Consider the following 21,181-nt stretch of genomic DNA (forward strand, 5'->3'; position numbering starts at 1 on the left):
GTGATATAGGAGCTCAGGCCTCAAGGGAAGAAGACAGAGGGCTGACAAAGGCGTGTAGTCATCACAGTATGGTAGTATTCTGAAGGTGTAAATGGAAAGTCTAAGGCTTTTGGAAGAGGAACATCTCTCAGTCCCTGAGAGGAAGACACAGATACCTCAGCAATTTTCTTTTCCTCTTGATTTTTTTTCCTTTCCTTCAACCTTGCAGGGAAGACAATGTTTGGAAAGTCCTTTGTTTATCTTTTAGATTTCATATTGTATCTTACTTCTCAGCCCTCCCTGATAAGGCAATCAATTAGGTAGAGACGATTAGCTTTTCCAGTCTTGCTATACATTTCTTTGTTAGATCGATTGAGAAAGTACATATAGACATTAATAATGACAGTAGTCATGGAATAAGTATAGGAAGCTTCATTTCAGTCAATAACGCTCCCATTTTTCTCCATTTGTGTTGATCAGCCTTGTTCATCAGAGGCCCTTTGGAATCAGTTAGGATCCTTTGGTTGCTGAGAATTGCTCAGTCATTCACAGTTGGTCATTCTGCAGAACTGGAGTTACTCTGTAGAATGTTCTGGGTACACTCATTTAGGTTCACTGCAGGGAATGAATATCTTTTTGGACTTCATGTTTTCACTTGCCAAAGGCAGATGCTGTATTAGGTGTTCACCACTGTTCCTTTTTGATTTCAATCCATTGATCCTGAGAAAGGAGAAAGTGTGGAAGATTGGAATGGCAATCTTTTTGCATTGTTGAAATCAGATTTAATTCTAGAAATGGACCTTGGAGAGAACTGGTTTACCTGGGCGAATCCTCTCCAAAGGCCCTATTTGGGAAATTTCTCAAGTTCATTGTCAGATTCATCCTCCTGTTGATAGATAGCTATCCATACATTCCCATGTGTTCTATTGAGTCCCTCTGCCTACTGGGGATTCCTTCAGCTCAGGGGAGAAAAAGATACATGCAGACACTTGGGTGGGGGATGCTAGCAGGATAATGAGCAGAGCTGTTTATTCAAAGTATCAAACAGTTCTTATAGCAAAAAACCACAAAATTAGCATACAGGATAAAAAAACAATGATTTAATTCTAATTTGGGCAGGATATAACTCAGGTCAAGAAGTTTGGCAACAGGGCTTTCAACAAGTGAGGCCAGGAATGACACAGTTATGTTATCAAATCAGAGTTCTGTGGAAAGCCTTCATCTCGAGGGTCACCAAAACTCAGGTTTGGTTTTTTTTTGTCATAACTGACCTTCTTATCCAAACTCACTAGAGCAGCCATCAACTCTTCTCCCTCTTCTCTTTACGCAACAAGCTCACAATTGCCCAACCTGATGTTCAGCCTGGATTATAGGATTCTGAATTCTATTGATAGCATATATAGTAACTTTGGTTACAGAAAAAGATATTTTGATTAAACTTGGAAAATAGTAAAGTAGAAATATCAAGAGAATCAATATAAGACACAATTGAATAGTGCTCTGGGTCCAATGCCCAAAGAGCGTGGGATGATGAAACCATTTAATTATCTTATTGACTGTCTTTTTTCAAACCTTCTAACATTTGCAAAAACCACTTCTCAATATCTTGACTGTTTTTGGAAGCCCAAACTTACATTTTTACTCAGTTCCTCTAAATATTGTGCTTGAACTACTTAATTTTCTACGTAAGATATAGACAGGGCAAGTGCTATAGATGAGGCTATAAGAGATACAAACATAACATAACATAACAAACATAACATGCAAACATAACAACTCCAGCTACAAAGCAACTAATACTTAAACCTCCCAGATGGGAGGTTCTCCTGTCATTGAATTTTCACCAAAAACAAGATCAGCACTGGATTTGTACCATCCTTTGGTTTTTAACATCTGGAATGTGAAACACACACTCTTTTTTTTTTTTTTGTAGTTTAATGTATTTTAATAGCAAACTTACAGGAACAGCACAGAAGACAGACAACATTAAAAACATGTACTTGCATGTAGGACAACTCAGTTAGAAAAGTATAGTGAATGGATGGAATCTACCGTATGATAAAAATGCTACAAACACCATTTAGTTGCCGTCAATAAGAAATTTACTTTTTTAAAAAATCCAAATGCTGGCATTGTCCAGAAAAATTTAACAGGTTTATTTATAATTGTTATAAAGTTGAATCATTGAAACTTGTTCACGGAAACATTTTTTTGACCGCATTAATGCTTTATGTCCTCACATTTATATTCAAAATTCACACACAAATGAAAATGGAAAAAACTTGCCAATACCTGATTCTGTCCCCTATTTTTCCATTCGCAATCATATACTTAGGTACCTTTTGACCCCATGGGAAAAAAATATCTAAAGTTCAGAACTACAAATAACAGGAAGAAGAGATTTTTTTTTCTGTTTTGAGAATGAAGAATGTTTCCCATCATAGTGGAATTTAAGCACGTTCTCCACGTATGCGGCGTGCTAGCTGGATATCTTTTGGCATGATTGTGACACGTTTGGCGTGGATAGCACATAGGTTGGTGTCCTCAAACAGGCCAACCAGATAAGCTTCACTTGCCTCCTGCAAAGCACCAATTGCTGCACTCTGGAAGCGCAGATCTGTTTGGAAGTCCTGAGCAATCTCACGCACCAGACGCTGGAAGGGGAGTTTACGAATCAGAAGTTCGGTGGACTTCTGATAAAGTCTGATTTCACAGAGAGCCACAGGACCCGGCCTGTAGCGGTGAGGCTTCTTGACCCCTCCGGTAGAGGAGGCACTCTTGCGGGCAGCTTTTGTGGCGAGCTGCTCCCTGGGGTCTTTACCACCGGTGGATTTACGGGCGGTTTGCTTGGTCCGAGCCGTGTTCCTGAAAACTTCTCCTTAGACACCCCCTTCGCTACGGCTGGGCTGGCGGAGCGGGAGGTGGCCCTGGCGCTGCGAACGCCGAAACACACGCTCTTACTCAGAGCAAAGATAGTTGTTTTTTTTTTAAAATGAGAGACAAACAAAAAATGATCAACATCACAATCGCAACAAAGCTGAAAACAGAAATAATACCATGTAACCATGTACCAATTACAGGTGGAGAAGACAACCAATCATACAATTTCTTGCTCAAATCTATATTTTCTTCTCTAACACAAATTGTTCATTACAAAAGTTTACAATGCATTAATCAAATGATAAAGATTTTCATAAAGTCTTCTTCTGAGTCTTTAATGCTCTAGTAACATTTTCTGACAATTCTTGAGTATATTTTGCTTCTATCTTTTCCTTATTTATCACTTCTTTACATACACATGCTCAAATAATGCGATTGTAATAGTTCATGTTATTTCCCCTCTTTTTCTCAGTAATGATCATAAATTCCTCTACATGAGGTGTGATACTATTTAAGTCAGAAAAATTATACCTTCTCATCATTTCTTCTTTGATATTTCCAATAGTAACTTTGTAATATCCCAAACAATTTTCAGCTTCCCCTATCAAAACAACTTCATTCATACTTTTCTCTCCATAGTATAGTTTTGAATATGTCCAATATTCAGATCCTTTTGCAGTCCCCAAATTTTTCTTGATTAATATAAGCATCACAAATTGTTCTAATAGTCCGTTTTGTGCTTTCCTTTTGTGTAGTCTGTCCGTCCTTCTCCTCTTATACTTTCTTTTTCATTTTCCATATTACTTGATCATCTGGTCTGCATGGTCTGATGTTTCTTTCTGGCATCCAGACAGTTTCTTCATCTCTGGACAAAACAAAAACATACCTTTGACCCAAAGTTACTAATTGATCAAGTCCCTTCCAATGTCAATCTTTTGTATCCTTCCACATTACTCTATGAGTACTCTTGGGGGTATTTATTATGTTATCTATGGTAATTTTGTAGCCAAAATATTTTTCATTCATGGTTTTATTCTTATCATCCAAATTCAAATAATTAATGAATACAAAGTTTATCTCCTCCCCCACATTCCCCTTTTTCTGTTTATGTGGGAACATTTTTAACGACCTATTCTTCCTCTCAACTATACACTTGACCCATGGGATAATAAGGAATCCCTGTAAGTATGTTTTATATTGTAATATAAACAGAATTGTTTAAAAACCATAGAAGTATATCCAGAGCCATTATCTGTTTTTATGGATTTAATATCCCTGAAAAATAATAAAATAAATGATCGAATCACACCTTAAGTTCTGAATTTTGTGCTGTTGCCATTGTATATTAACTAAATGTATACAGTAACATGAATAAATTTCATTTTTTCTAAAAGGTGCATAGTGAGTCACATCCATCTGCCATAACTCATTAGGAGCTTGGCCTCTAGAATTCTCAAAATAATTTGGAGGGGTAAGTAAATACCCCTTTGTGGACAGGATTTTACTATATTCCTAGCTTGATCTCTGGTGATTTTAAATTCTTTCCTTAGTAAAGAGACATTCTGATGAAAAATTTTGTGAGAGAGTTTAGTTTACTCTTCTATTAAGCTTATAAGGAATGGAAGGGTTAATTGATTGGTCCTATGATTACTTTCATATATGTATAATATATATATATATATATATATATATATCACATATTTTTCAACATCTTGCTATTCAGCAAGATATCTAACTATGGGTTACATATTTTTCAATTTCAAATCATCTTTCAAAGTCCCTCACATTTACTCAATATTGTTGGAAATAATTGCAGTTTATTTATACTTCCCAATCTCTTATAAACTCTTCTTCTGAATTTACCATTTTACTTCTTTAAAATTGAACATTCAGCTCTTAACTTATGTGAAACATAAGATCTCCAGGCTGACATCTCATTCTCTTAAAGCAAAAATAAAACAAGTTCTCTTTAAGATAACCTTAGACCTGAATATCACAGGCAAATTTGTTTTACATCCCCGTATTATAAGCTTTTTTTCCTTATTCTAATATACTCCTATTTTCAAAAAGAAAATAAGATTTTTTTATATATTTAGTTTAAAATATATTCATATTAATTATTTGAACCTGACAAGTAAAGTTGTCTTTAATCTGTGTACCACCAATATTATTTCTTTCTTTGGTGTTGCTTAGCATTTCTTCTTTTATTTTTTTTATTTATTTATTTTTTTAGGTTTTTGCAAGGCAAATGGGGTTAAGTGGCTTGCCCAAGGCCACACAGCTAGGTAATTATTAAGTGTCTGAGACTGGATTTGAACCCAGGTACTCCTGACTCCAAGGCTGGTGCTTTATCCACTACGCCACCTAGCTGCCCTGCATTTCTTCTTTGAGATTGTCTCACCTTATCTTCTTGCTAAGAATAGCCAAGTCATTCACAATTGTTCACTGTACAGAATTGATGTTCCTTTGTAATATATTCTCTCTGTGCTGCCCAATTGACTTTACAAACAGGTCAGTTAAGCTTCTTAGAATCTCAGTTTTTTACTTTAGAAAGGCAACATTCAGATGAGGTGAACACAACTGTTCCTTTCTCATTGAAATCCATTGGTCATCATTAATAAGAAAGTGTTGCCCAGTGTAATTGAAATCATTACAATCCAGGCATCAGAAATTCAGGACTAAAATGGAATTGAGCAAGGCCCTCTTTGGGGATAACTTAAGAGTTCCTTGAGTTATTTAACATAAGACAGAAGACCTAGAAATGTTTCTTCTGTTGTTAGTCCATTCTTAGGCAAAACCATTGGTGTTGTGTGGGACAGCAAAATCTATTGAACAGTAGACAAATTCCAAGATACTTATTAACATTCATATTACAGTGAGGCTAGGAACCACCTCAGATTTAGACAAGCTTCAATATCAAGAAGCACAAAGGATGCTGAAAGAGACAAAGCCTTCAGAAGTATCTGAAGGTGAGAATTTTTTTTTCTGTGTTGTCTTTGCACCATAGTACTCATGATGGTGATGGAATTGCACCTTTAGTGGCATTTCCTTTTTAGCTTCCATACCAACCCATCCTTGCCATAATTACATGGTGATTATTGTGTATCATAGTTATAAAATCCATCCAAAAGGTGCCCACGTTGTACCTTGTTGACAAATTAGGATTCCCTTCTATTGGAAAGCTTTTTTATTTTTGTATCTTAATAAAAGGCAGGTATGTTGGTGCCTGAAATTTTTGTTTGAAGTCCCTGTATTCAAGGAATGTATTTATCACTTTAGTCTATTACTTATGATCTCTTTGGAAGAACCAGAGACATACCTAGCTGACAGGGAGGAGGACACAGAGGTAGTTCCTGAGGAGTAGTGGGACATATTGAAATAGATCCTGAGAGGGAGACTGAGAACTAGAGAGGCCAAAAAGCCTTAACAATAGAACAGTTGTAAACTCATGAATCTAAATGTCTTACATTCATCTGCAAGAGACCTTCCTCAATTCATGATTGGAGGAAGCAGGTTTCTCAGCAATCCTTTTTGGGTTTTGATTGTTATATTATTTTTTATTTGCATGTAAATAAAAATGTTTAACATTTGTTTTCTTTTTAATTTTCTGTTCCATATCATCTTTTGCTTTTATCTTCTGCTTGAGAAGGAAGCAATTAAATATGGAATATACACTTGCAGTTATGCAAAACATTTCGATGTCACATATATTGCAAAAGAAAACATAGGCACTTGAACCAAGCCTAATAATGTAGCCAAAAAAGTATATTTCAATTGGTTTTCACACTTCTTTAATTCTTTCCTTTGTTGGTGGATTGCATTTTTTATACTAGGGTCTTTGGGATTGTCTTGAATTACTTTATTGCTGAGAATAACTCAGTCATTCACATTTATTCAATGTATAGAATTGCTGTTACTGTGTAGAATACTCTCCTCTTTCAGCTCATTTCACTTTGTATCAGTTCATGCAAATCTTTTAGAACCTCTCTTTTTCCATCTGTTAAATGAGAAGGTTGAATAAGGTGATCACTATGATTCCTTTCCAATTTTAACCCATTTATCTTCATAAAAAATGAAGTGTATGGTGGATTTGAAATCAACTGGCATCATAGATTTAGGGTTAGAAATGGATCTTTAGGGGCAGCTAGGTGGCAGTGGATAGAGCACTGGCCCTGGAATCAGGAGTACCTGAGTTCAGATCCGGTCTCAGACACTTAATAATTACCTAGCTGTGTGGCCTTGGGTAAGCCACTTAACCCCATTGCCTTGAAAAAACCTAAAAAAAAAAAAAAGAAAGAAATGGACCTCGACAGTAACTAATCTAACTTGGATTAATGAAATCCCATCCCCACCCCCAATATGGGGAAATCTCCAGAGGTTATTAATTGATTCAAGTACCTAGAGTCAATAATAATTGGTAAAGAATGAATAGTAAAGAACTCAGTTTTTCAGATTCCAAAACTAGCAACCCTCCGATTACATCAGATGTACTCTAGAGGGTGACCTTTTTGGACATGTTGTGGACCTCCTGGTTGCCTGTGAAGTTGAATCATATAAGCAGTTATTTAAGAATAATTCTTCGGACAGGATATATTAGAAATATATCCTCCTCTATTAGCTAGTTCTTAGGGAATGCCATAGAAGATGTGTGAGGGCAGCTATTTCTCTTGAAGAATAGTCAAATCCTTAGAGACTCTTTGAGTGAAGTTCATATTACAGAGAGACCAGCGGTCCCCCTGGAATTAGATCAGCTTTGAGTTAAAGAAGCAAGAAAAACATTGAAAGAGATGAAGCCATCAGAAGTATCTGAGAAAAAGAATTTCTTTCTATGATAGCAATCAGAATAGTTACATAGCCTCATCTTTGAAAGTTCCTTTGTTTCTTCTATACCAACCCAGCCTTCCTATAACTAAACAGTGATTAATGGAAATCATGATTACAAAATCCATTCAAACTGTGTTCATACTTTACAGTATCTAGAAAGAAGATAGCCTTCTAGTGGAAAGCTTTTTATTTTTGTATCTTATAAAAAGCCTTTTGAGTTGAAGTCTTAAGTTTTTTTGAAGTCCCAGAATTTAAGGCTCATTGTCCCTCTATTCTCTTACTTCTGGCCTCTCAGGAAGAGACAGAAACCTAGCCATCAGGGAGGAAGATGCAAAGGTAGAACCTAGCAAGCAATGTATAAACATCTCTCTGAGGTAATTGACCTAATCTGGATTTGTCTTTTTATTATCTTATCTTTATGTTATTTTATTTTATTTTATTGTATTTTATGTTATGTTATGTTATTTTATTTTCCCTTGTTTACATGCAAAACCAAGTGTCAATATTCACTTCTAAAACCTCAAGTTCCAAATTCTCTCCCATGCTACCACCCCACTCCCCCTTATTGAGAAAATAAGTTATTTCATATAGGTTTAAAAATGTAGTCATGAAAAAGATTTCCACCATAATGATGTTGCGGAAGTAAACACAACCCCCCACCAAAAGAGAGAAACCTTAAGACAAATAAATTTTAAAAGAAGGTCTTCAGTTACAATTAGCTTTCTCTTTGGTCCTTCAGAGTTCTCTTAGCTCATGGCATTATTGAGAAAAAGGTAGATCATTCACAGCTGATCATCCCATAATATTGCTGTTATTTTTATATAGTACACTTCCTATTGCATCTGCTCATTTAAGTTTTTTACTGAGGGCATCCTGTTTATCATTTCCCATAACAGAACAGCATTTCATCTCAATCATATGCCACAATTTGTTCAGCCATAACCCAACTAATGGGCAACCTCTCAATCTCTAACTTCCCCCCACCAGAAAAGAGCTGCTATAAATATCCCTATTCATATAGGTTATTTTCTTCTTGCATTTCCTCTCTTCTGGAATACAGACCTAGCAGTGACACTGCTAGTTCAAAGAACATGGTATTTATTGCCCTTTGGATCTAGTTCCAAATTGCTATACAAAATTTTTGAATCATTTCACAGCTTCAACAATGAGTCAATGTCTCAATTGCCTCTCAACCCTTCCAACATTTGTCATTCTCTCCATCGCCAGTCCCATAAGTATAAAGATAGTACCTCAGAATTGTTCCAATATGCATTTCTTCTATCAATAATAAGCTGGGATATTTTTAGATGATTTAAATAGATTACATTGATAACCTCATCTGAAAATGGTTTATAGCTCTTGATCATTTATCAAGTGGGGAATGGCTCTTGTTCTTTTTATAAATTTGATTCAGTTGTCTATGTTTGAGAAAAGAGGCCTTTATTAGAGAAACTTTATTATTTTTCCCACAGTTACTATTGCTACCTCCCTCCTATTCCCCTATTAATTCTATTCCCTCTCTTCTTTAACCCTGTCCCTCCTCAAGAGGGACTTTTTTGCATCTGACTACTCCCTCCCACAAACTTCCGTCCCTTTTATTACCTATTCCCTCACCCCCTTTGTTTTATCCCCTTTCTCTACAACTTCCCTCTAGGGTAAGATAGATTTCTATACTCAATTGAGTGTGTATGTTATTCCCTCTTTGAGTCGATTCTGATGAGTGTAAGGCTCACTCAACTCCTCCCCCCAACTTTCTCCCTCTTCCAGTTTACTGCAAAAGTTTTTTCTTGACTTTTCTACTTCACTACAAAAGTTTTTTCTTGCCGCTTACGCCATTCTAATTTCCCTTTGCCTTTCTCCCAGTATATTCCTCTTTCACCCATTAAATTCCATATTTTTAATATTATTTAATGTTATCTCCTCAAATTCAACTCCCACTTGTGCCTTGTCTCTCTCTCTCTCTCTCTCTCTCTCTCTCTCTATATATATATATATATATATATATATATGTAATCATAAATACATACATATACATATGTATATATAATATATGTATACATAAATGCTCCTTCTAATTGCCCTAATAAATGATTTTTAATATTATTTAATGTTATCTCCTCAAATTCAACTCCCACTTGTGCCTTGTCTCTCTCTCTTTATATATATATATATATATATACATATAAAACATAAATACATACATATACATATGTATATATAAACATACATACATATACATATGTATATTATATATATATATATATATATGTATACATAAATGCTCCTTCTAATTGCCCTAATAAATGAGAAGGTCCATATGACATCAGTATCATCTTCCCATGCAGGACTCCAAAGAATTCAACATCATTACATCACTTATGATTTGCCTTTCTGGTTACCTTTTTATGCTTCATTTGTATTTGAAGAACAAATCTTTACTTTGACTTTGGTAATTACTTCAAAAAGTTTAAAAGTCCCCTAGCTCATTGAATATTCATCTTTTCACTTGAAAAGCATATGCTCGGTTTTGCTGAGTAATTGATTCTAGATTATAATCCAACTCTTTTGCATTCTAAAATATCATATTCTAAATCTTTATAAACCTTTAATGTAGAAGCTGCTAAGTCTTGGGTTATCCTGACTGGGACTCCATGATATTTGAATTTATTTCTTTCTGGCTTTTTGCAATATTTTCTCCTTGATTTGGGACTTGTTTTGTCTAATATTGGCTATAATATTTCTGACACTTTCCATTCTGAGATTTCTTTCAGGAGATGATTGGTAGATTCTTTCTATGTCTATTTTACACTCTGCTTCTAGAATATCAGGGTAGTTTTCCATAATAATTTCTTGAAAAATGATGTCTAGGATTTTTGGTAATGGTTTTCAGGTAGTATAATAATTTTAAAATTATCTCTTCTGGATATGTTTTCTAGGTCAATTGATTTTCCAAAGAGATATTTCACATTTTCTTCTAGTTTTTATTTTTTTTTTTTTGCAAGGCAAATGGGGTTAAATGCCCAAGGCCACACAGCTAGGTAATTATTAAGTGTCTCAGACCAGATTTGAACCCAGGTACTCCTGACTCCAGGGCTGGTGCTTTATCCACTGTGCCACCTAGCCGCCCACTAGTTTTTAATTCTTTTGGTTTGTTTTATTGTTTTTTGATTTCTCAAAAAAGTCATTAGTTTTTCTTTGTTCCATTCTATATTTTAAGGAATTATTTTCTTCAGTGAACTTTTGTATCTCTTTTTCCATTTGGCCATTTCTGCTTTCTAAGGCATTTGGATCACTTTGTTCCATTTGGATTAGTTTGGTTTCTAAGGTTTTATTTTCTTCAGGTTTTTTTTTTTTTTGTATTTTCTTCGCCAAGCTACTGACCAGGTTTTCTTGGTTTTCTCACATCAATCTCATTTCTCTTCCCAGTTTTCCTCTACTTCCCTTACTTGATTTTCAGAATCATTTCTGAACTCTTCCATGACCTAAGATCAATTTATATTTTTTCTTAGAAGCTTTGGATGCAGAAACTTTGATTCTGTTATCTTCTTCTTAGTGTATATTTTGACCTTCCTTATGATCAGATTTTTTTTTCTGTTGTTTTTTATTTCCCCAGCCTATGATTAATTTTGACTCCTTTTTAAGTTGGACTTTGTTTCTGAGGTGGAAGACACACTATTCCAAGTTTATGAGGGGTTTTGTGGCTGTTTTCAGAAATAGCCCCCCAGAGACCTGCAAGTTTTGAATTCCTCCAAGGTCCTATGAGAGATTAGGACTACTTTCCTTACCTGTGTTATGATCTGTGAGCAACCACAAGCACTCCTTTCTGCTCTGAAACTGTGAAGAGAATTCTTGCTCCTCTAAGTCAGTACACTCTGTTGTGCTTCTGCTCCTTTTCCTGGATTTGGAGCTCCAGACTGCAATCTGGATCTGAGTAAAGGTAGAGCAGCAGAGTCCTGCCTCAATGATAGCAAAGAGATCCCTGAACATCTGCCATTCATAGATTGAGCACTCTGAAAGCAGCTGCCACTGCTGATTCAGTGGCTCCCAAGACCCTTTCCTTATCCACTGGAGCTAGGTCTGCCTGGCTGAGGCCTATGCTGGGTTGTGCTCCCCTCTTACCCTGCTGGGGCAGACTTTTTCTGCTTTCCTTCCAAATATCCCTTGGCAATCTCTGGGATGAGAGGTTTGGAAACCATCACTGCTGCCACTGACCCAGGTGCCCCACAGTTTGTTCCTAGATGGCTGGGGCTTATTTGATGTGTCACAATACAGGATGCACTGCAGTTCCTTTCTAACCAGGGTGCAGCAGACCCTTTGCATGGATTTTCCAAGTTATCTTGGGCAAAAACATTGTTTCCCTCAGTCTTTTCTGTGATTCTGCCACTCCAGAATTTGTTTAGCATCATTACTTAAAGGTATTTGGAGTGGTTTGGGGGAGAATGTGGCTAAGTCCCTGTCTTTACTCCACCACCTTGACTCCCAATCTGGATTAGTCTTATGCAATCTTCTATTTGGGGATATAACCAAAAGTTCTGTTGTCAATAATTGATAAAGAACAAATTGGTAAAGAACTCAAGTCCTCAGATTCTGAATCTAATCTCCCTTCTATTACATTAGACTTCCTATGGAGGATGCATTTTGGGGACATACTGTGAACTTGCTAGGTTTCCCATGAAGTCAAATCATATAAGCACTTATTTAAGACTAATTCTTGGGACAGTAGGTATAGAAATACTTCCTCTGGTGTTAGTCAGTTGTTAGGTAACTATGCCTATTGAAGAATAATCAAATTCTTAGAAACTCATTGAGTGAAGGTCATAGTATAGAGATCTCAGTGGTCCTTCTGGATTTGGTTCAGCTTCGAACTAAAGAAGCAAGAAAAAAGTTGAAGGAGACAGCCATCAAAAGTGTCTGAAGGTAAGAATTTCTTTTTACTGTAACTTTTGTATCATTCCTTTGGATGGAATTCCTTTATACCCTCCTTGCCATAGCTACCTGGTGATTATTGGGAATCATCATTATAAAATTCAGTCAGTCAGTATTTGTGTTACAATCTTACCCTTTCATTGGAAAGTTTTTTTATATCTTAACAAAAGACCAAGTATATTGGGGTTTGAAATTTTGATTTGAAATCTCAGAATTTAAGACCTGTAATTGTTACTCTGTTCTAGTACTTGTGGCCTCTTAAGAGGAGAAATTTTTGGTCAAACAAGAATATAGTACAGTATAAATTGCAAAATGATTATTTTTGACTGTTATTTAAGAGTCTCTGCACTATAAAAACAATGCAGCCAAGATTATAAGGAAAACAGAAAGCTGGGAAATAATTTTCATAGCTAGAGGTTCTGACAAAGGTCACATTTCTAAAATATATAGAACATTGAATCAAGTTCATAAGATTACAGGTCATTCCCCAGATGATAAATGGCAAAAGGATATGAACAGTCAGTTTTCAAACAAAGAAATTAAAACTATAATCATATAACAATTAAAATCCCCAAATCGTTATTGATAAGAGAAATACAAGTTAAAACAACTATGAGGTATCACCTCATACCTATCAGATGGGCTAAAATAGAAAATGATCAATGTTGGAGAGGTTGTGGGAAGATTGGAATTACTTGCACTGTTGGTGGAGTTGTGAAAAAGCCAACCATCCCTAAGAGCAATCTGAAACTATGTCCAAAGAGCAATAAAACTTATCATCCACTTTGACCCAGCAATACCAATACTAGGCCTAAATTCAAAAGAAATCATAAAATGGATAAAGTTCCACAGTTCAAAAATAGTTATATAGCCCTTTTTGTAATAGCTAAGAATTAGAAATTGAAGGGATACCCATCATCTGGGTAATGGCTGAACAAGTTATGGTATATGATTGTTATGGAGTAACTACTGTTCTATAAGAAACCATGAATGGTCAGACTATAGAGAAAAAATGGAAAAATTTACACAAACTGATGCTGGGCAAAAGGAATGGAACAAAATGAATCCTTATACCCATTAGTACCACCATTGTGAATTGATCAACTATCTCCTCTCAACAGTTCAGAGATCTAGGACAATCCAAGGAGACCTTGGACAAAGTTATCCACAGCTGGGGGAGAGGGGGAACCACAATAAAAAAAAACCACAGAATCTCAATGGATACTATATTCATTTTAAAAAAAGTTTTTTTTTTCCATCCTATCCATAGTTTTCTTTCTTTTCCCTTGGTCCTCATTCCTCAAATACAAAATGACTAGCATATGGACATATTGAACATGGTTATACATGTACAACTTTTACCAAACTGCCACTAGCATGAGGGGGAAGGAGGGGATTCTTTTTCTCACAATATAATTTTTTCTAGTTGTGTTTCTGTAAGGCCTATGTTGTGTAATGCTATTTCCAAAGGAATTTCTCTTACTCATGATTTTGTTAGTTATATTGAAAAATGCCATGACCTCTGCCAATTTTTGAATCTTGCTGCTTTCCTGATGCTGCTGTCTCAATGTTTTACTGAAAAGTCTCAGAGTCAATCAGCATATTGCCCCAAAATAAGTAGGTATCTATTTGGCTTTTTTTGGTCTGTGGTTATACCTTTAATTTCTGGTTTTTTTCTAGTTTTTATTCCTAATAATGACTCTGAATTTTTAATAATTAGTCTCATGGACTAGTATGCTGTCAAAGAATGAATCACCTGGTGACCAACCTCCTTGTGATGAACTTCCAGGACTAAGTTCAGTACTTTGAATCAGATATAATCTGTCAAAATAGCAATTCTTGAAGTCATTCTAGGTTGATGGGAAGTATCTGAACTCGTGTTTCACTTTCATAACTTTTTAGTACCTAAGATCTCTACATTGTGCTGGAAAGTAGGACTCAAGAATAGGTTATGACTTTAGCAAAGCATAATTCATCACATAGTAAGTTTTAATGTACAAGCATCATATTAGGTTTTGGTGAGTTAAAAAGATATAACATGATATATTATTGCTGTCAAGGTCCTTACAATCTCTAAGGGAGTAGGTGTGAATTATGGAGTTAATGATTTACTGTTCTAGTTCCAATACTAGAGTCTTCTCATTTTCATTGGAACTTTTCATTAAAATTTCACTGTATATAAATAACAATTTTTGTCCACTCCTTTGTTTTCAGTGTTCAAGGATGCCATTGATGTCATTGACATATTTGAAGATAACAGAGTTCCCTTGGAGAAGTTATTGTCCAAACTAAGGAAATCAGGAATCAATTGTTCCGAGACAGAATTTAATAGAGCCCTAGAAAAGAACATTCCTGATAGTAAGTGAAAGGAATTTATAGGGAAATCGGGTTATTCCATTCAAATGCACTAAGTATTAAAATTCTATTTGTTATGTCTGTTTCAAAGTAAAGGAGATTCATTTATAATAATGTTTGTCTTTCATTTTCAAAGAGGGCATCAGGGAAAGTGATGCTATGACAAGCAAGTGAAATGAGTTTTGAGTGAAGGGGTGCTATGCTAAGTCACCAGCCTCACTTTCTCCTCTGGAGTCATCTGGGTTCAGTGGCCAGATATGAATTAGGATAACTAGAGAATGGGAGAATTTTAATTCCCCTAAACAGAAGGAAAAATGGAGTGGCTCAAACTTCTCCATTTCCCTCCCTTCCCATGTTTTACTTATGAACTTTAAAACATAAATATACATTTGGCTTTCATAAACTAATTCATTTGCCTCCAAGAATACACCAAGATCTGATATTTCCAATGCCCCAGAATTATGTTTGAGAGAACAGGGGTCTCCTAGAATTCCCCAGCTTCTAATAATAAACTGCTCAAAGGAATATTTAATCTTTTCCATTGAGTTAGGAAGGACATTACTTTTTAAAACTATCTTCTAGTTTTATTCAATGGAAATAACCTTAGATTTAGAATCAAAGGTCCTGGTTTTGAATTTTATCTGTGAAACTTATGGTCAGTGCTACCTTAAGCAAGTCACTAAATTTTTTTGAGGGGGGTTTCACTCTTGTTATCTACAAAATTAAGGCATTAGATAAAATGACCTCTAAAATCTTATCTGACTGTAAAGTTGTTTCAGCAGTTGAGTAAAGTGATCCTGCCTGTATGTTTGATTTTGTGTGATTTTGCATGTAAGATAAGTAATGTTTTTGAATATGAGGACCCTTTTCCATCAAATCATATAGACTTTCACTTGAGATGAGTAGTTACATTTTTTTAGATAATAGTGGTTGTGAATATAGATAATGGGAAATACAGAAAATGATTAAAAGACACTATAAATTCAATGATATTTTTAAATAAGTGAGCAAGTTAGCCTACTCTTTTAAAACATCTAAAAACTTTCAAAAATTGTAATATACATTTCATCAAAACATATTATTTATTCAGTCTACCAGAGGTATTTTGGAGTTTTTATTATGCAGTGCAACTAGGTGGATAGGGTATTGTGTCTAAAGAGTCAAAAGACCTGGGTTCAAATTTGGTCTCGAATACTTACTAATTCTTTGATGCTGAGCAAGTCACTTAATCTCTGTCTGACTTGGTTTCTTTGTAAGATAATTGCATCTATTTCCTATAATTTTGTGAGGCTCAAATAAGATAATATTTGTAAAGTGCTTTGCAATCCTTGAAGGGCTATATAAACTAATTATTATTATCATTCATTCACTTCACAGAAATGGGCAAACCCTAGAGTTCACCATTACCCACAGTGTTTGCCCTTCTGAGATAAAAAATTCTGTCATTACCCTATTGACCATATCTTTCTGCTATTTTATCTCTCATTGTGACCTCCAGTCCCTCCATGTCTCAGTACCTTCTCTGGTCATTACACTTCCTAACTTCACTTTACTCTCTTCTCAATTCGTTCCAGATCAGGTCTGAAAAAATGAAACTCAAAAGACCATCCTGTACTGGACGTAGAGGAAGTTTACCTTGAAAAGATACTTGGCAAAGGCAGAGAGTATTGGTTCAGCTAGTCAAAGTGTCCCTTATCTCCTTAAGAAACATATCTTGTCAGAAAGGTGTATTGATTCATATATCTATGGGACATGCATCATGTTTGATGGGATTCCTAGTGGGTCAGCTTTTTTATTCCTTTGGTGAAAGAAATAGCTTGTCAATAGTTCAAGTCCCTCTGGGCACCTTCCCTACATTTCATGGGAAAACTAAGCCAGGTTACATAGCAAGGACCCTAAAAGAAGTTGCTTCAACCATATCAGTCTTGACCCTTCAGTTAACCTGTTCAACTCCTGAATCCTTTGTCCCCTTGTCTTAGCACCTTTCATTCTTGAATTATTCTCAGCAGCATCCTCTATTCCTATTTATGTCCTGTCATATTGAAGGAACTGAAGGAAATTGCTCAGCTGAGCTACTAGGCAAAGTCACAACCATAACAACTCCTTATTTAAAGTAACCATAAACTACAGATTTATGTTATCTAATGTCAGAAGAGCCCTCCCTCAGAGTAGCAAGATAATCCTTTTATTCCTTTTTAATTGATTTCCTGTCCCACATTCAGTAGTTGTTCCAAATCTTCTCTTCTCCAGTCTCCTACACCCTCCCTCTCCTGAACATTCTCAGTTAAGGATCTCTCCTCTGACCTTCTGATTCTATTGAGTTAGTTGAACCCAATTTCTGTGAATTTCCTCTCTCTCCCCCTTATTCACATTTTAAACATCCCTTCACCTTATACACCTTATACATCTCCTATTGTCTCCTTCCTCTCTCCTCTGATGGTGGCCCTTCTCTTTACCATCAGCTTCTCTATATATTCCCATCCCATTCCTCTTTGGCTTCAAGCCTGAATTTGACTCTTGGTAACTTTTGTCCATTGCTCCCAGTTTTCCCCTCTGGGGCCAAAGAGAAGACATGTAATCCTCTTAATATGATGTCCTCTGACAATCTTCATATTCCCCAATCTTATTTTTCCTAGGTTAAACAAGCTCAGTTCCTTCAACCCAGTCTCATTTGTCATGCACTTGAGACTCTTTACCATCCTTGTTACCTTTTTCTGGTAATTCAATCAATCAGTCAAGAAACATTAAGTACCTACTATATGCCAGGCATTATTACTGACTTTTTTTTTTAATCATGGAGCCTAGAACTGAATGGCAATTCAAATGAAAAGATTGCTCTTCTCTGTCTCTGAATTTCCTATGGCAACCAATCACATCATGTCAGAAAAATGTTCCAAACAGGTGAATGAGAAGTCTACTAAAACCTCTCAATACCTCATACCCTGGGTCTTTTATCCCTTCGATGGCAAGGAAGCCAAATCAATGACCATCTCAAGAATCTCCTTCTTATCTCCTTAAAGGGAAACCAGCCCAATACACATAATCTAGGTGATGTTCTATATATTCTCTTTTCTCCAAGTCCCAGTTTCCCTTCTGATATTGCTTTAGTCAGATTTCAAATGGTCCTTAGCAATTGAAAGGAATTTTATGAACAGAAATGAGCTATGGAAATACATGATAGCATATGTTATATGCTTGCTATGAGCACAGAACATTTGAATAATGATTATCTTGAGTATGAGTAGCAGCATGTTATGTATACACAGCTCTGCCATTAACTTAGTATTAGACAAGTTACTTAAACTTTTTCACCTCAGTTTCCTTATCTGTCAAATCACTAATATTTGTTCTAATTATTTGTGGTTCTTTATCCTTGAATAGGACCAAAATAATATCACTCTTTTGGGATCACTGAGTCCAACTATGACCAATCAGACCAATACAAGTTCTAAAGACTACCACAGATGCAGCCCAAATAGTTTCTATTCCAAATACTGAACTTATGGGGGATTAATCAATGAGCAAATACGTATGAAATTATGTATTATTTATGAGTAGTGCTCATAAAAATTTATCATTGTCCATTCCACACCTTCAAGTAAGCACAGGGTAGTGGATAAGAATATCAGAATTAGAGTTCTGCCTCAAATATTTACATTTGACCCTGGAAAAAGAAATTTAACTTTTCTTCATTTATAAAGTGGAAATAATAAAGCACCTATTTCACAAAGTTGTTTTGAGATCAAGTGATAAATTATGTTAATGTAACTGATAAGTAACAAGTCTGAACTTTTGTTATCACAATTATGTGTGTGTGTGTCTGTATACTATATATAGCTATATGCCTTTTTCCTTGTTTTTGAAACAACGGGGTGAAGTAACTTACCCAAGCTAGTGAATATCAAAAAGTCTGAGGTCAGATTTGAATTTAGATACCCCTGATTCCAGGACTGGATTTTATCTGCTCCACCTAGATGGCCCTTTCTTTTTACCTATCAATGTGGGAAATTCTCAGTTTGGAAACTCACTCCTCTCTTGCAGAAATATGCCCTGTAGTATCTCATATAATTCCTTATTTTATGTAAATCCATATTTTAATAATGAGCTTAATAACTGAGAAAGCAAAAGAGAAAATCAAGCCAAATATATTACTGAAGAAGACTTTAGAAAATTGTCACTCACTACAATAAACGTTTTCTCTCTAATCTTTTTTCTCTTGTAGGTGAAGGAAAAGTGGATTTTAAAAAGTTTGTTGACACTCTAATGAGTGATCCCTGGTTAGGCAAAAGAAAATGTAAGTAAAGTCATACTTTTCTTTTTTGTAAACCAGATATTTCAAAATCAATACACTTAATTGTAAAAAATATAATTACATATTCAAAGGTTACCTCATTGGTCTTCCAACACAAAGAAAAAATAAACAAAAAAACCCCAAGCAAACAAAAAATCATTGACTGAGATAATTTGAACCTGTTCCTCTCCAATTCTATTCCTTATTCCTGCAGACCATTTCAAATTGTAAGAAGTTGAAACCTGCACCAATTAAATTCTTCTAAATCCTAATCATTCATGGTGGGGACTATAGTAAAGGTAGAGAGTGGGGGGAAGAGGTGCTGAGTGTTAATTGGCAGATGAACTGGGATCTGTATTTAAGATTGAGATTCTAATGTCATCTAGTGGGGAAATGATCTATTGTCTTCCAATTGGTAATGGGATTAGATTCGCTTTTTTTTTTTGGTGTCAAACTGGAGAACTAGATTAAGTGAATAAAAGTTATAGGAAAGTAGGTTTTGGATCAAGATAAAGAAGAATTTCCTAATACTTGCAATTGTCTAGAAATAGATAGTGCTGCCTTTGGAGATAGGAAGCCTATCATTGGAGAAAATCAAAGATCAATCAATCTGTCATAGAGATCTGAGTTCTAATCCAGCCTCTTTCATAATGCAAATGACTTAACTTCTCTGTGACTCAGTTTCCTTATCTGTTAAATGAGGTAGTTGGTCTGTTTAAACTAGGATTTATATTGCTGTTCTACTTCTATGATCCTGTGTTGTTCAGGGGATTGTTTGCTCAGGTAGGGGACTAGACTAGATGACCTTTACCAACACCAGGATGCAATGACATTGATATATGAATATTGATAGTATTGATTAAGACTTTTTAAGTTTTAGGCATATCCCTAAATTATTCTATAGTCAAGTTACAAATCTCATAATTTATAGGTTTGGGAATAGTATTTAAAATGAGACAAATAAAAATCTTCATATGCCATTAAGAAAATTTGTCTAAAAAAATCTTTCAACTCAACCATCTTCTATCTTTTCCTGGAACATGACCTTTCATTTCCCAATTCCAAGCATTTTCATTGTCACTGGTCTTGAATAAAGAAGAAATTAGTGATAATCTCAGAGGAAAAGACACTATATGATAGTCTTAGAGGAAAAGCACTATCTATCTATCTATCTATCTATCTACGAGTTTATGTGTGTCTATAACATATGCATGTATTTGTAGGCATATCCATGTACATATTTAATTAGTACTTTGTGTGTTTATGTGTGTGTATAATTTGTACATAATAGTTTGTTTCCCTTATTAATCTATGAGTTCCTTAAGTGCAAACCTTTCTTTTTATCCCCAGAATTTAACATAGTCTCTGGGGATTAGTAGTCATTTAATTATTATGAGTTGACTAACTCAACGATATGAAACATGTTAATCTGTGTTTGCATCTTTGAATACTGAAGGTATGACCTGTACTGTTATTTCCATTTCATAAATTGGGAATCTAAGGCTTGAAAAGTTTAAGAGAATTAGGAAACCCTGAATTAAAAATCTTGTCTTTGATACTTACTAGCTATCACTTCACTTTTCTCATTTGTAACATGAAGAGACATAGATATGAAAATATTAGGAATAATTAGTATATGTAGTACTATTTCACAATCATGAGATTCTAAAGAAAAGATGTACATAAAATACTTTGAAACATTAAAGTTCTGTTTAAGTGGCAGCTAATATGATTATCTCGTTTTTATCTTTTTTCAGTGGTGTTCAGATAGAAATTTTACCAGGACAAATCACTACCCAATTATTATTCTTTTATAATTAATATTCTGTGGACAAGGAAACAAAAATCATTGTTTTTAGTATTTAAATAACAGTGTTGGAATGTAAGCTCATCCTCCATAGTCAAATTTAATAAGCCTATTCCTAC

The 21,181-nt window shown here is 35.1% G+C and overlaps 1 pseudogene; it reads right to left on the reverse strand.

Moving 5' to 3' along the window:
- Positions 1 to 1,894: 1,894 nt before the first annotated feature.
- Positions 1,895 to 11,670, reverse strand: LOC141512070 (histone H3.3A-like; annotated as a pseudogene).
- Positions 11,671 to 21,181: the final 9,511 nt, after the last annotated feature.

This window comes from Macrotis lagotis, chromosome 2 (assembly GCF_037893015.1).
Source record: "Macrotis lagotis isolate mMagLag1 chromosome 2, bilby.v1.9.chrom.fasta, whole genome shotgun sequence".
Classification (NCBI taxonomy): Eukaryota; Metazoa; Chordata; class Mammalia; order Peramelemorphia; family Peramelidae; genus Macrotis; species Macrotis lagotis.